Source organism: Haliotis asinina, chromosome 10 (genome assembly GCF_037392515.1).
Source record: "Haliotis asinina isolate JCU_RB_2024 chromosome 10, JCU_Hal_asi_v2, whole genome shotgun sequence".
Taxonomy (NCBI): domain Eukaryota; kingdom Metazoa; phylum Mollusca; class Gastropoda; order Lepetellida; family Haliotidae; genus Haliotis; species Haliotis asinina.
This window is the reverse complement of record NC_090289.1, coordinates 34,995,138-35,007,805: the sequence shown is the minus strand read 5'-3', so window position 1 is coordinate 35,007,805 and position 12,668 is coordinate 34,995,138. Positions and strand designations below refer to the sequence as shown.

The window sequence follows — 12,668 nt, the reverse complement described above, 5'->3', positions numbered from 1 at the left end:
GGGAAGTTCATGGAGTAGCCTTCAGTGTCTACCACTTGCATGAAACCCCATGACCTTGAATCATAATCAAACCAGACACAAACCTACTCACTCAGATTGATTGAGTTGGTGTCTCAAAAATGAAACATACAGCTTTATGGATGCCAACTTCTCATTTACTGCATAGAGCAACATTTCAATGTAGGTTCTAACATCGTCATCATGCTACTCTTAGATTGATAACGATGTAGGAACCTACATCGAAGCGCGTCATGCCCATTTCTGGTGTCCAGCATCCTGATATCGCTGAAATATTGGTAAAAATCAGCGTAAAAACCATACTGCCTCACTTGAGTGAGTGAGTTTAGGTTTATACCACACTCAGCAATATTCCAGCTATATGGCGGCAGTCTGTAAATGATCGAGTCTGGACCAGACAATCCAGTGATCAACATGAGCATCAACCTGCGCAATTGGGAACCGATGACATGTGTCAACGAAGTCAGCAAGCCTGACCACCCAATCCCGTTAGTCGCCTCTTACGACAAGCACAGTCGCCTTTTATGGCAAGCATGGGTTGCTGACGGCCTATTCTACCCCGGGACCTTCATGGGTCCACTCACTTGAGGCATACAAAGGGACACAACTCTGCAGCACAAACTGACACACCTGTGGAACACACATTCCACACCTTATGAATACATACTTTCAAGGTCGAGTTGTCTGACACAACTGATCTCAAATTACTAGACATGTTTTCAGATTGGTACAATTAAAAACATCTCACTCTTTACAGAAACAAACCTCTCTGAAAATTACCAGATACCATTTGACACAATCCCTCAAGGAAACTCTTACATGTTGATGACATCAGCACAGGGCAATATCAGGAAGCTCAGATTGCTTTCGACATTTTCCTTTGAATTCATGTCACACTGCTTCCTACTCTTACCCACTGGCGGATGTCACGAGACTGATAGTCATTGATGTTTGTCACAAGTGCTGTCACCCCTGCACACTTCTCTTGAATACACCATCACTCATTACATCCAATGAAGCAGTTATCAGCTATTTGATGGCATGATGCTGAAGAGTGAGTGAGTTTAGTTTTATGCCACACTCAGCAATATTCCAGCTACATGGCAGCGGTCTGTACATAATCAAGTCTGGACCAGACAATCCACTGATCAAAGATGCTGATGAAACTGCGTGCATATATGTGTCCTGAATAAAGAAATAGAGACACATTTCACTGAAATGGGTTTAAAATATATTAAATAGTACTTCCAGATAGTTGTGCTGATAGATGATGATGATCGAACGACGACAACATTGATGAAAATGATTAAGCAACTGAACAATGTTCCAACACATCAGTAATACATACCACCCACCTCCTCTCAACACTTCATGTTATCACTGTTTGGATATCTGGTTCAAGTTTATAGATAACAAGAGGCTTGTGTCTGTGGGTTCTTTCGACTCTGACGTGTGCTGAGTGAGTTCAAATTTATCATCACATCAGCAATACCAGTGACTTGCAATACACCTGGAGCATCATATATTTCTCCTTCACACTCACTTTCTATCGATGTTATCTTTGTGTCTCAAAAGTTGTGCAGAATACGCACAGAAAGCTAGGTGCAGGAGGCAAGCATCTTTGGCACCACAAGGGATTCTGGGTTAGAATTGGCCCCTAGCAACCTGTTCAGGTTGTAAGCAAGGACATTATCGATTGGAGAGTCTGGTTGGGGGGTATGGCTGAGGCTTGCTGTGTCATCGTTCCCCAATGGCAATGGCATCACTTGAATAGTGATAACAATCACTGGATTGTTTGGTACAGGCATTACTACTTAAAGGCTTCTGTTATAAAGCTGGAATATTGAGGGTGGTATAAAAACAACATATACACTCTATATTTCATAGCAGACGTTTGTTAACTAGTTAGATTGCCTTACCAGAATCCCTTCTCACTGAAAAACACTGATATCAACATACTATCTAAAACTAAGGTCTTGGCTGAGAGGTATAATGGAACACAACATGCCAACTATTATAGTTTTTCACTTCTAACAATTTGAAAAAAAATGCAAGATATATTTCAGTGAAAAGTTTCAACATTCCAATGAAGATATCGGTCTTCCCCAACTCAAGCTTGACAAACTCACAGACAATAAGGGCATAGGAGTTGCCTATTGGTTAAAGCATTCAGCCATCACATCAAAGACCCAGGTTCAAAACCTCTCATGGATACAATGTATGAAGCCCATTTTTGGCATCTCCTACAGTGATATTGCTGAAATATTACCAGAAGCAGCATGAGATAAACTCACTCACTCAAACAATGATGACTGGATTAAACAGAAGGAAAATGATATCCATGTTAGAGAAACCAATAAATCAGCGAAAGACGCATTAGCTCTTCACATAGCATGGATTCTTGCCAGGTCAACAAAACCCTGGATATGACAACATTGTGGTATGTGATAAAACTCATCAAAGGTAATTAATTTATGCAGCGCCTGGTAAATGTTCACCGCCAAATCAATAATCAAAGTGTGATGACCTGATCACAGTGCTACGAACGCTTTGTGGATAGATCAGATAAGCAGCTGTTCAGTTTTCAAGCATATTCACATGGGAATTAACCTAAGCACTCTGTTAATTGGCACTCAATAGTACCTTTCATTGATTGGTTATTTCAGTACTTGGATGCTTTGCATACAGTCGTGACCTCGCATAATCACTGCTAATGCTGGCAGAAAACAATGAGGTACCTTCAGGTTAAGTAATGTAACCAGAGAAGATGGCAGCCATTGACTAGTGTATCTGAGATCATTGTGGTGAATCAGAGATATAATCAATTAAGGACTAACCACAACCTTGAGTCCAGAAACAGCAAGTCCTCATAGTCATAAACACAGGGACACATTTCTTGTGCATTGCAACCACTAGGGACTCATAACTTGGGCCTTGCAACAACTAGGAATGAATTACTTGGGCAGTGCAACAACTAGGAATGAACTACTTGGGCCTTGAAACAACTAGGAATTAATTACTTGGGCCTTGCAACAACTAGGAATTAATTACTTGGGCCTTGCAACAACTAGAGACTAATTCCTTGGGCCTTGAAACATCTAGGAATGATTTACTTGGGCCTTGCAACAACTAGGAATGAATTACTTGGGCCTTGCAACAACTAGGAATGAATTACTTGGGCCTTGAAACAACTAGGAATGAATTACTTGGGCCTTGAAACAACTAGGGATATATTACTTGGACTTTGAAACAACTTGTGACTCATTACTTGGGCCTTGAAACAACTAGGGATATATTACTTGGACTTTGAAACAACTTGTGACTCATTACTTGGGCCTTGAAACAACTAGGGATATATTACTTGGACTTTGAAACAACTTGTGACTCATTACTTGGACCTTGAAACAACTTGTGACTCATTACTTGGGCCTTGAAACAACTAGGGATATATTACTTGGACTTTGAAACAACTTGTGACTCATTACTTGGACCTTGAAACAACTTGTGACTCATTACTTGGACTTTGAAACAACTTGTGACTCATTACTTGGGCCTTGAAGCAACTTGTGACTCATTACTTGGACCTTGAAACAATTAGGGACCGATTACTTGGGCCTTGAAACAACTTGTGACTCATTACTTGGACTTTAAAACAACTTGTGACTCATTACTTGGACCTTGAAACAACTTGTGACTCATTACTTGGGCCTTGAAACAACTAGGGATATATTACTTGGACTTTGAAACAACTTGTGACTCATTACTTGGACTTTGAAGCAACTTGTGACTCATTACTTGGACCTTGAAACAACTTGTGACTCATTACTTGGACTTTGAAACAACTTGTGACTCATTACTTGGGCCTTGAAACAACTTGTGACTCATTACTTGGACTTTGAAACGATTAGGGACCGATTACTTGGGCCTTGAACCAATTTGTGACTCATTACTTGGGCCTTGAAACAACTTGTGACTCATTACTTGGACCTTGAAACGATTAGGGACCGATTACTTGGGCCTTGAAACAACTAGGAATGAATTACTTGGACCTTGAAACAACTACTTGACTAATTTCACAGACAGCCGAGTGCTGCCTTGAACAACCAGCTTTAGACATGGACTATCTACAGACCATTCTCTCATGACTGTAATATTGTCAAGACATCTGATAAACAACAAACTTTATTACACACAGACTATCTACAGACCATTCTCTCATGACTGTAATATTGTCAAGACATCTGATAAACAACAAACTTTATTACACACAGACTATCTACAGACCATTCTCTCATGACTGTAATATTGTCAAGACAGCTGATAAACAACAAACTTTATTACACACAGACTATCTACAGACCATTCTCTCATGACTGTAATATTGTCAAGACATCTGATAAACAACAAACTTTATTACACACAGACTATCTACAGACCATTCTCTCATGACTGTAATATTGTCAAGACATCTGATAAACAACAAACTTTATTACACACAGACTATCTACAGACTCTTCTCACATGGATAATATTCCTGATTGCAGATTACACTGCAACTTATCTGCAACCCACAATACTCACTGCCTACTGATGCTGCCAGAGGGGCAAACAAACCGTAGGCTCATTTCACAACAGACAGATATGATTTTCTCCCAGTATATAAGGGCCAACGCAACAATGTGCAACAATAGTGTTTAAAGTTTGCTAGCCAGCCAGTATAGCTACACCTGAAAGTTACTAGTCCACAAAATACATCACTAGCTGAAATCTGAATGTAGTGTTAAATTTGGGTGAAATTTTGAATGGGTCTAAATTGATGAAATAATGTTTCTGGACCCCCTCCAATGTTAAATAGATGGGCAGATGTAAAATAGTATATGAACATTGCATGATTTAAAAGTGTATTGTAACTTAACAACTTGGAGAGAGTGATTTATTCACAAAATGGCCCCATGAAATTATTCACTGCCCTGACCGGATTTTTACTAGCCATGAGACACCAGTGCAGTGGCTATTTTGCACACTTCACATGTTGTGATTTGATTTATTTTGCCTCATTTGTATCATTAGGACACTCCCTCACTCACCAAAGCTAAACTTTCTTTCACTCAAGCTAAAACTTCAACATTAAAATTATGCATCATCATCATCATATCATGTATGATGCTCAATCTAAGCAATCAGGTAAACATTTATAGTTCCTACTAACTGCAAAATCATAACTTTTATACTCAAGTGTACAAACAACATATGCTCCTCAATAAGCGTAATCAAACACTTCATAATGCTAAAGCTACAATTTAGTAGCCACAAGCTAAGCAATGAAACAATTTAGTAGCCTTAAGCTAAGCAATCAAACAACTTGTGGTCTACAGCGGTCAGACACTGACAAAATCATTTTCCAGTCAGCTAAGCAACATATTATTCAGTTTGTGTGTGTTATTGTCTATCACACAAAGTAAGAAAACATGTCTCTTAGTTACAGTTGGCCAGAGTGTTTTAGAGACTCACTGATACATAAAACACCTGCTTTCAAACAGCACATAAACATTTGTGATAGAGACACTGATATCCTCCGAACAGGACAAGCTGGATTAATCATAAACACCATTCTGATACTCACTTCACTAATTTGGGTTTCTACATTTTACTAAATTTGTCCTGCACATTTGCATGCAACTCAAAGTCCAGTGAGAAAGGATGAATTATTTTGTGCAGATCATGCTAAAATCCAGTACACTCCATTTCTGAACAAGGGTTTCAACTGCAAGGTCACAAGAAAGTCAAATACTTACGCCAGTGCCCCAAACAACTTGAATATTCGACGGGATTATCCTGAATGCTTGTCAACTACAAGCTGCAACACTGACCTAGGTGTGGCTAGTGCTCTTGCTGATGGTTATATTTGTATGTTCATATGTGATAACTGTGTCCTTGTTAATGTAGATACTGTTATTGATTGTTGACCATGTTACTAGGCGGTATTGACACCCGTATTCATACCTACATTCATACCAGTACTGACAAATCTGTATTTGGCACTGTTTTGGTACGAGATTAACCAGAGATTAAGCAAGGCTATTAACACTAAAAGCCCACAGTGTACAGATCTTCTTTATCAACATGACATAAATACGTGGTAAAAGTCATCGAACAATGTACAAAACCATATTTATTGGCCAGTCTAGTGGCCATTCTATTGTCTCCGTTGATATTGACCAGGAGACATGTAAACAACAACGAGAAGTTGTCGCTCAGTGTCAGGAAGTGCAAGTGCTTGGTAATCAATAACCTATTTCAATCAATACAGAATATCCATACAAACTAAATACATCAATAAAACATACAGGAGTAGAATGGTTTACTCTTACTGATGATCTTAAGTGCATACTCAACAGAAAATATATCATTAAACACAGCTAAATTGGTTTCATAATGACATTTAAGCACTTAAAAATACATATTCCACAAGGCTGGGCTAAGTTGCTTTAGTGATACAGTCTCAGACTTCTATATAAACTATTGGAAATGAAAACCAAATTAAAAAGTCCTAAACTTGATGTATATGATAAGACTGTTTTGTTGTTCCTAGGCAACAAAACATATACCCTAAGGACTGGTAATATTACCAAAGTGAGTCAAACAATCTACTTTTCTGGTATGGATTGCCATGACGTGACACTGACCTAGCATGCATCTACGCAAGTCGCCCTTAGCCAAGTGAGAGATCTGGGTCACAACACAGTATAGCAGGCATTTAATCCATACAACACAAACCAAGTGATTGACTCTAAAAGAAATAACCATCCTGTCATCAAAACATTTCTGATCAGTTGTAAGGAAAACAGTAGTAATAATATGTTAACATACCTGATCACAAAACCTGTAAATTTAAAATGAATAAACTATGAAGAAAGCTCAGTAATGAACACAATATTTATCATATTTGTCAAATGCATCTACTGAAAACGAATAAATTAAAAGATGCTCCAAAAGCCCCCAGATCAATGATGATCCATTGTGAAATCCTTGTTCAAATGTTTAGTGGAAAGGTATTAAATACTACTCAGTTATTAAAGGATGATCAAAAACCAACACGAAGACACAGCCATCAATATCCCCTGTGTTAACTCATATTTCAGTCAAAGTCAAACATGTTGCCATGGAAATGCCAAAAATATTTTATTCAGAATTCCAAAACCATCAAAAGGCACCAGTACACCACTAGATCAATCTATGTGTCAAGTTTGGTGAAGAAACATTGAATGGTTTTAGAGTTCTGCTCCGGATAAGATAAATGGATGGACAGGGTGCATTTTAACACCCCCCCACAAAATGTGTTGCGGAGGATAATTAATACTCAGGTATTAAATAATGATCAAATATTAAATAGTCAACAAGTATCAAATAATTCTCAGGTTATCAATTATTAGGTTGCAAATAATAGTCAGGTATGAAATAATGCTCATTCATCAAAAATTAGGTATCAAATACTTGTCAGGTATCAAATAATGCCAAGTTATCAAATAGTCAGGTATCTTATTATCAACAGGTGTCGCAAGGTCAGATATCAAATACTTGTCAGGTATCAAATAATGCTAATCAAATAGCAGGCATCAAATAATTACTAGGTATCAAAATGTTGTCAGGTATCAATTATTCAACAGGTACCAAATTACATTCAGGAGTCAAATACTGATAAAACACGGTGATGAAATCATGACACACCTGTCTGGCCTTTTTCAGTTCACAGTTGCAGAACATGTTATCCCTTCTATTTACACATGAAGTCCTAAATGGGAAGTCAATATGGGTGCACCACTTCACAGGTTTTTCAATTTCACTAAACCTTGGTCACATGACAGGCGAACATAATGGATCAAAGATATTCATTCCACTCCAGGATATTCGATGTGTAATGATTAGAAACACAGCTTTGATTATGTCTTGGAAATCTCATTTGATATTGCCAACACATTTTTAGGTTCACAGAAACATAAGCATACATTTCAGGATGTTTGCGCTGAGGTTCAGAAGATGAATTACATGTGTCAGAAATCCTTCAAAGAACTAAGCAGTCAATTAACAGGGCAACAAGTGGGGGAAACTGTCAAAAATGACTGACAGTATTATTCGCTGACAGGTATATCGCTTAGCGCTTAGTAGCAGTTTTGAAAGTACATTTCTGTTAAGGCAACAATGTAACGCCAAAGTGCAACATTGCGTTGGAATCTGGGTACAAAAATTAGCATTATTATTATCATTAATATTCTGCAAATATTCCAGCAATATCATTCCCAATGCCAGAAATGGGCTTCACACACTGTACCTATGTGAGGAATTGTACATGGGTCTTTGCCATGACAAGCGAAAGCTTTAACCACTAGGCTACCCCATTATGACAGAAACTGATGCAACTATATATATAATATAGTGTTTCTCTATGGCTTTTTCACCAGAGTGCAGCAAAACTGTCCTTTTAACTTTGTGGTTTTTAGTTTCTATTTCATTCACATGCAAGGATAACATAACATAATACTTGGAAATCTGACATAGTATGTCCATCTGGGTGTAAGGGTGCCCATTTTGAAATTCTGTCGCCCTGTCCTTTTTTTATCCTGGGGGGACACATCATAATACCTGCATGTCTACAATGCAAACATGGTGTTAATAAAGCCATTTGAAAAGCATGAAGTCTTCTTCCATTTGTTAAGAACAATCAAATGAGATTAGGGTCATAATAAGTGTCATAAAATATCATATCGTCGCAGGAAGGGTACCTTAACGAGTTCATCAGTATAAAAGCTGAGGACCTGATATTCGATTAAAAATGCAAGATGGCATTTTCAAGTTTGCTATTTCCATCAGAAAAAAACAAATAAAGCCATGGCATTTCAAACATCAAAGTAACAACTTGTTTGGTTACCATGGCAACTGACATTTTTAACTGATGACTATTCTGTCTATTCTTGTTTGATATTAATGTCAATTCTGCTGTGTTCATTCAAGCATTTCTAAAAAGCTACCATGGCCCAATAGCCCTAAGTTATGTGAGTCATTTAGAAAATATTGTGGGTCATGACAAATGGCTGTGACTTTCTAGTCATACACAGCTAGTTACTATTATGAGTTCACTTCCTGATTTAAACTTTCAATCCAGGTGAGGTCAACAAGAGATGCAAAAACATATATACAAGTTTTGCTTGAGTTGCCAAGCAAAAACAAAAATATTTCAGACTTACATTTATGGATGTGCTGACGAGACCAGACCGTACCTGTATAGTGTGTCAAGTTAAATATGAGTGTGTGATTGGCGCAAGGACGCAGCCTGGAATGAACACTGATTCTGCAGCTGTCACTTCCACTTAGTGACATGTTACATCTACTAATGCTGGGAACTGGTTAAAATCTCACAACTGATAACTTGTTTATTACCAACAAGCAATCATTAAAACAAAATTATTAGCATCATTTTTCAGATTTTCTTTGACAGGTTAAAACTGTTACTGCAGATAAGCATAACTTTGTCCTCTGGTGTTTTGTTTTATTTAGTAACAGCACAGGTGTTTTGATTTAATAAACATTTAGACACTGCGCAAATTGCATCAGCAAGTTTCACTTCTGATGTAAAATGATGCAAATTGCAACTCTGAAGTGATGACTAATTATATCATTGACAAAAACATTCTGGAAATAGTCAAGAATATTCAGTCAAGACTTTACAGTAAATAAAAAGAATTTTCTAAAAATTAAACACATTTTCAGGCCCTGACCACTTCTATGAAATGTTCCATCGTAAAACAATAGTGGCAAAATCATGAGTTTGGTTACAAGAAAATGTGATCAATTGCCTCGTCGTTTGGCCAAATAATTATTGCAAATAATTAGAACATAACTAACATCTAACAACTCCAAAATACCCGAGCCAGACCTACAATTCAATAATAAACACAGGCCACATGATACAGTGCAAATCCTAAGAAGAACCTGTCCCTGCAAGAAGGCATTCACTGTGGCATCTATCACATTTATTATGATGTAGGTGAGTTCTCAGAATTTGTAAAATGTACAAATAAGTGTCTATTGATGAACAGGATGTCATTGAATCAGGACTCAATCATTGACAGAACAGATCAAAGACAGCATTGGAAATAATTGCCAGCCAGGAGGCCCAGCTCCAAATATTTGCCGGCCCTTATGGCCTTCAGGATGTTATCTTGTTAGTTTCTTTAGCACTTTAAACTTTTTTAAAAAGTTAACATATACACTCTGCGCCAAAGGCTTTGTTAATTGATTTGGTAGAAATAGTGTGAAATTGTGTACAGTGTAGTCTATTTAGGTTTGTCTGAAACAAATTGGGTCTGCAGATTTCTTTCAGGACCTGTAGATTTTAAAGCCTGTAGATGGCAGCAGGCCAACTGACTAACTAAAGTGTAATCAAACCTGGGTCTTAACGAGTCAACTTGTTAACCACTCTCCTACCCTTCTTTTGTCATTGGCCTGTATCTCCCCTGTGCATGCACAAACACAAGACATCATTTTAATGAAATGGCATCTCAAAGCTATTCAGGTCATTAGGACATGCATTATCAGCAACTATGACATCACAATCCTCGCTGGTGAGGTGGACTTGTTGTAACGTTTTCACTTAATACTTGGATAAAACTTTTATGGTCACATATTGAAACATTTGACATTTATTCAGCATGGACAAAATAAAACCTTGAACCTTAAGTTCATCTAAGTTCAAAAGCGTCCTGTAGCCCTTGAAGATTTAAATGTGAATTGGGGGCAGCAGGGATGAGAGTGGGCATGAGACAATTATTTACTCACACCTACTAGCAAAACGCAAAATCCAAATAATAATAATGACTATGTAAAATATGCGTTAATTCACACTACCACTAGTTGATGACATGAGTTGTCACTTGGTATCAGCAAAACAAAGGCAGTCGTTATTCAATAATCCAAGGGTGAAGGTGACATTTCCACCTGAATAAACCCACAACAACTTCCAATAGGCCGAGAAAAATATTTCATGGACAAAATATTTCTAATTCATAAAAAAGAACTTACTTTTTACTTCCTCATTTGCAAAACACGTGTGTCACCTGTAAGACACACACGCACTTGTTGGCCGTCTGTCTCGCAATCCGTCGCCAGCTCTCATACTCCGAACCGAAAACACCCAATTCTGTGGTCCATGATCCACCCCAGCACCACCCTCGAAGTTCAGTGGCAATTGGGGTCACATTTCTCGGCTGGGTGGCTCTTTCCTGTTTGTCAAGGCAGTTTCCAAGGCAGGTGACTCCTGTAAACTCACAACAAGGCTTTCACTTGCAGAGGGCGCAAGCGCTTCCTATGACAGCGTTTTAGCGATTGTTCCTGATTTGAGGACGACGTTCTTGGGTTAAGAACAATCGCAAAAAGATAAGATACATTCTTGGCACAATGAATCGTATAACATTCTCCTCATGAATTTTGTTGTGTAAGTTGGCTCATCATGGGTTCGATTCCGCGTTTTCTAAATGCTACCCATGAAAATTCGGGTTAGGATTGGTTGCATTCTTGCCGTTAGAGGTAATCAGACTCGATGAGATCACTACATTGTCTGGTCCAGAATCGAGTTTTACAAAACCACTGTCCTAAAACTGGAATATTGCTGAGCGTTGAAAAAAAAAACAACCTTAATGTCCCATCCCTTGATATTGCAGATAGATTTGCTGAAACCTTACTCAGTCACTCGCTACATCAGTACGTGTATATGTTTTATGTTGTTTTAGCTGAGGGGTGGTCAGGATGCTTCTGTGCAATACATTGGATGCCACACAAGGTACATTTTGTACACATTACAATGTTCATTTTGTACACAGATTTCGTTCGTCTTTTGCAAAGCGTGGCAACACGATAAAATGTTCACTCCATTGCTTATGCGTTCTCATTGAAAACCATACTTTTTTCTCTTCGACATATTAAGAGGTATCCATGATGTTTTGCATCCTCTTCATTCATGGTGTCGCCATTGGAATGTTTTGTATGTTTGTGTGAAAAGAGTGTATGTTTTGAAAACAGAAATTTCTCTTTCATCTAATATGATTTTTGGACCATATTGTCTACCACATATTTCAATAGACGTTTGCTCACTAGTGTGGTGCCCTTAAGTGCACAGTGGTCTTAAGTGCACAGAAAGCATTTAAGGGCACAACACACGTGTTTACACACATGTAAACTGTAGCGCAAATGGGTTGCGCAGCATAGAGAAAATGGGAACAGGTCAAAATGGCCACACGACAAAATGGCCAGACTGACCCTAGTCAAAATGGCCACACAAAAAAGTCAAAATGGCCACACAGAGAAGTCAAAATGGCCATACATTGTTTTATTAGTTTTTAATGCTCGTGACATTTGTATTATTTGATATCAAAGTGTGAAAATGACAAAAGCAGCTATATCACACAACAAAACGGTGTTTATTATTGAGGTACTTTCCTAATTGATACTTTGAGACTGAGGTGGATGAGAAGTTCACCCTTCTCGAGACTGGCTCACAGAAGGGGAAACCTCTACTGATGGAGTCTAGTGGACGAACCTATGTCCAAAAGGCACTCTAGCAATGTTTTATCTACCACTTGTAGATGTTTATTTAAAAC

General features: G+C 38.1%; 1 protein-coding gene across 1 annotated transcript in view; it reads right to left on the bottom strand.

Moving 5' to 3' along the window:
* LOC137298015 (membrane progestin receptor gamma-like) overlaps positions 1-11,323 on the bottom strand; it is a 29,558-nt gene extending 18,235 nt beyond the window's left edge. The window contains exon 1 of the mRNA XM_067830044.1: positions 11,095-11,323. The gene's annotated coding sequence lies outside the window, so the exon portion shown is untranslated. The remainder of the gene's footprint in view (positions 1-11,094) is intronic.
* Positions 11,324-12,668: the final 1,345 nt, after the last annotated feature.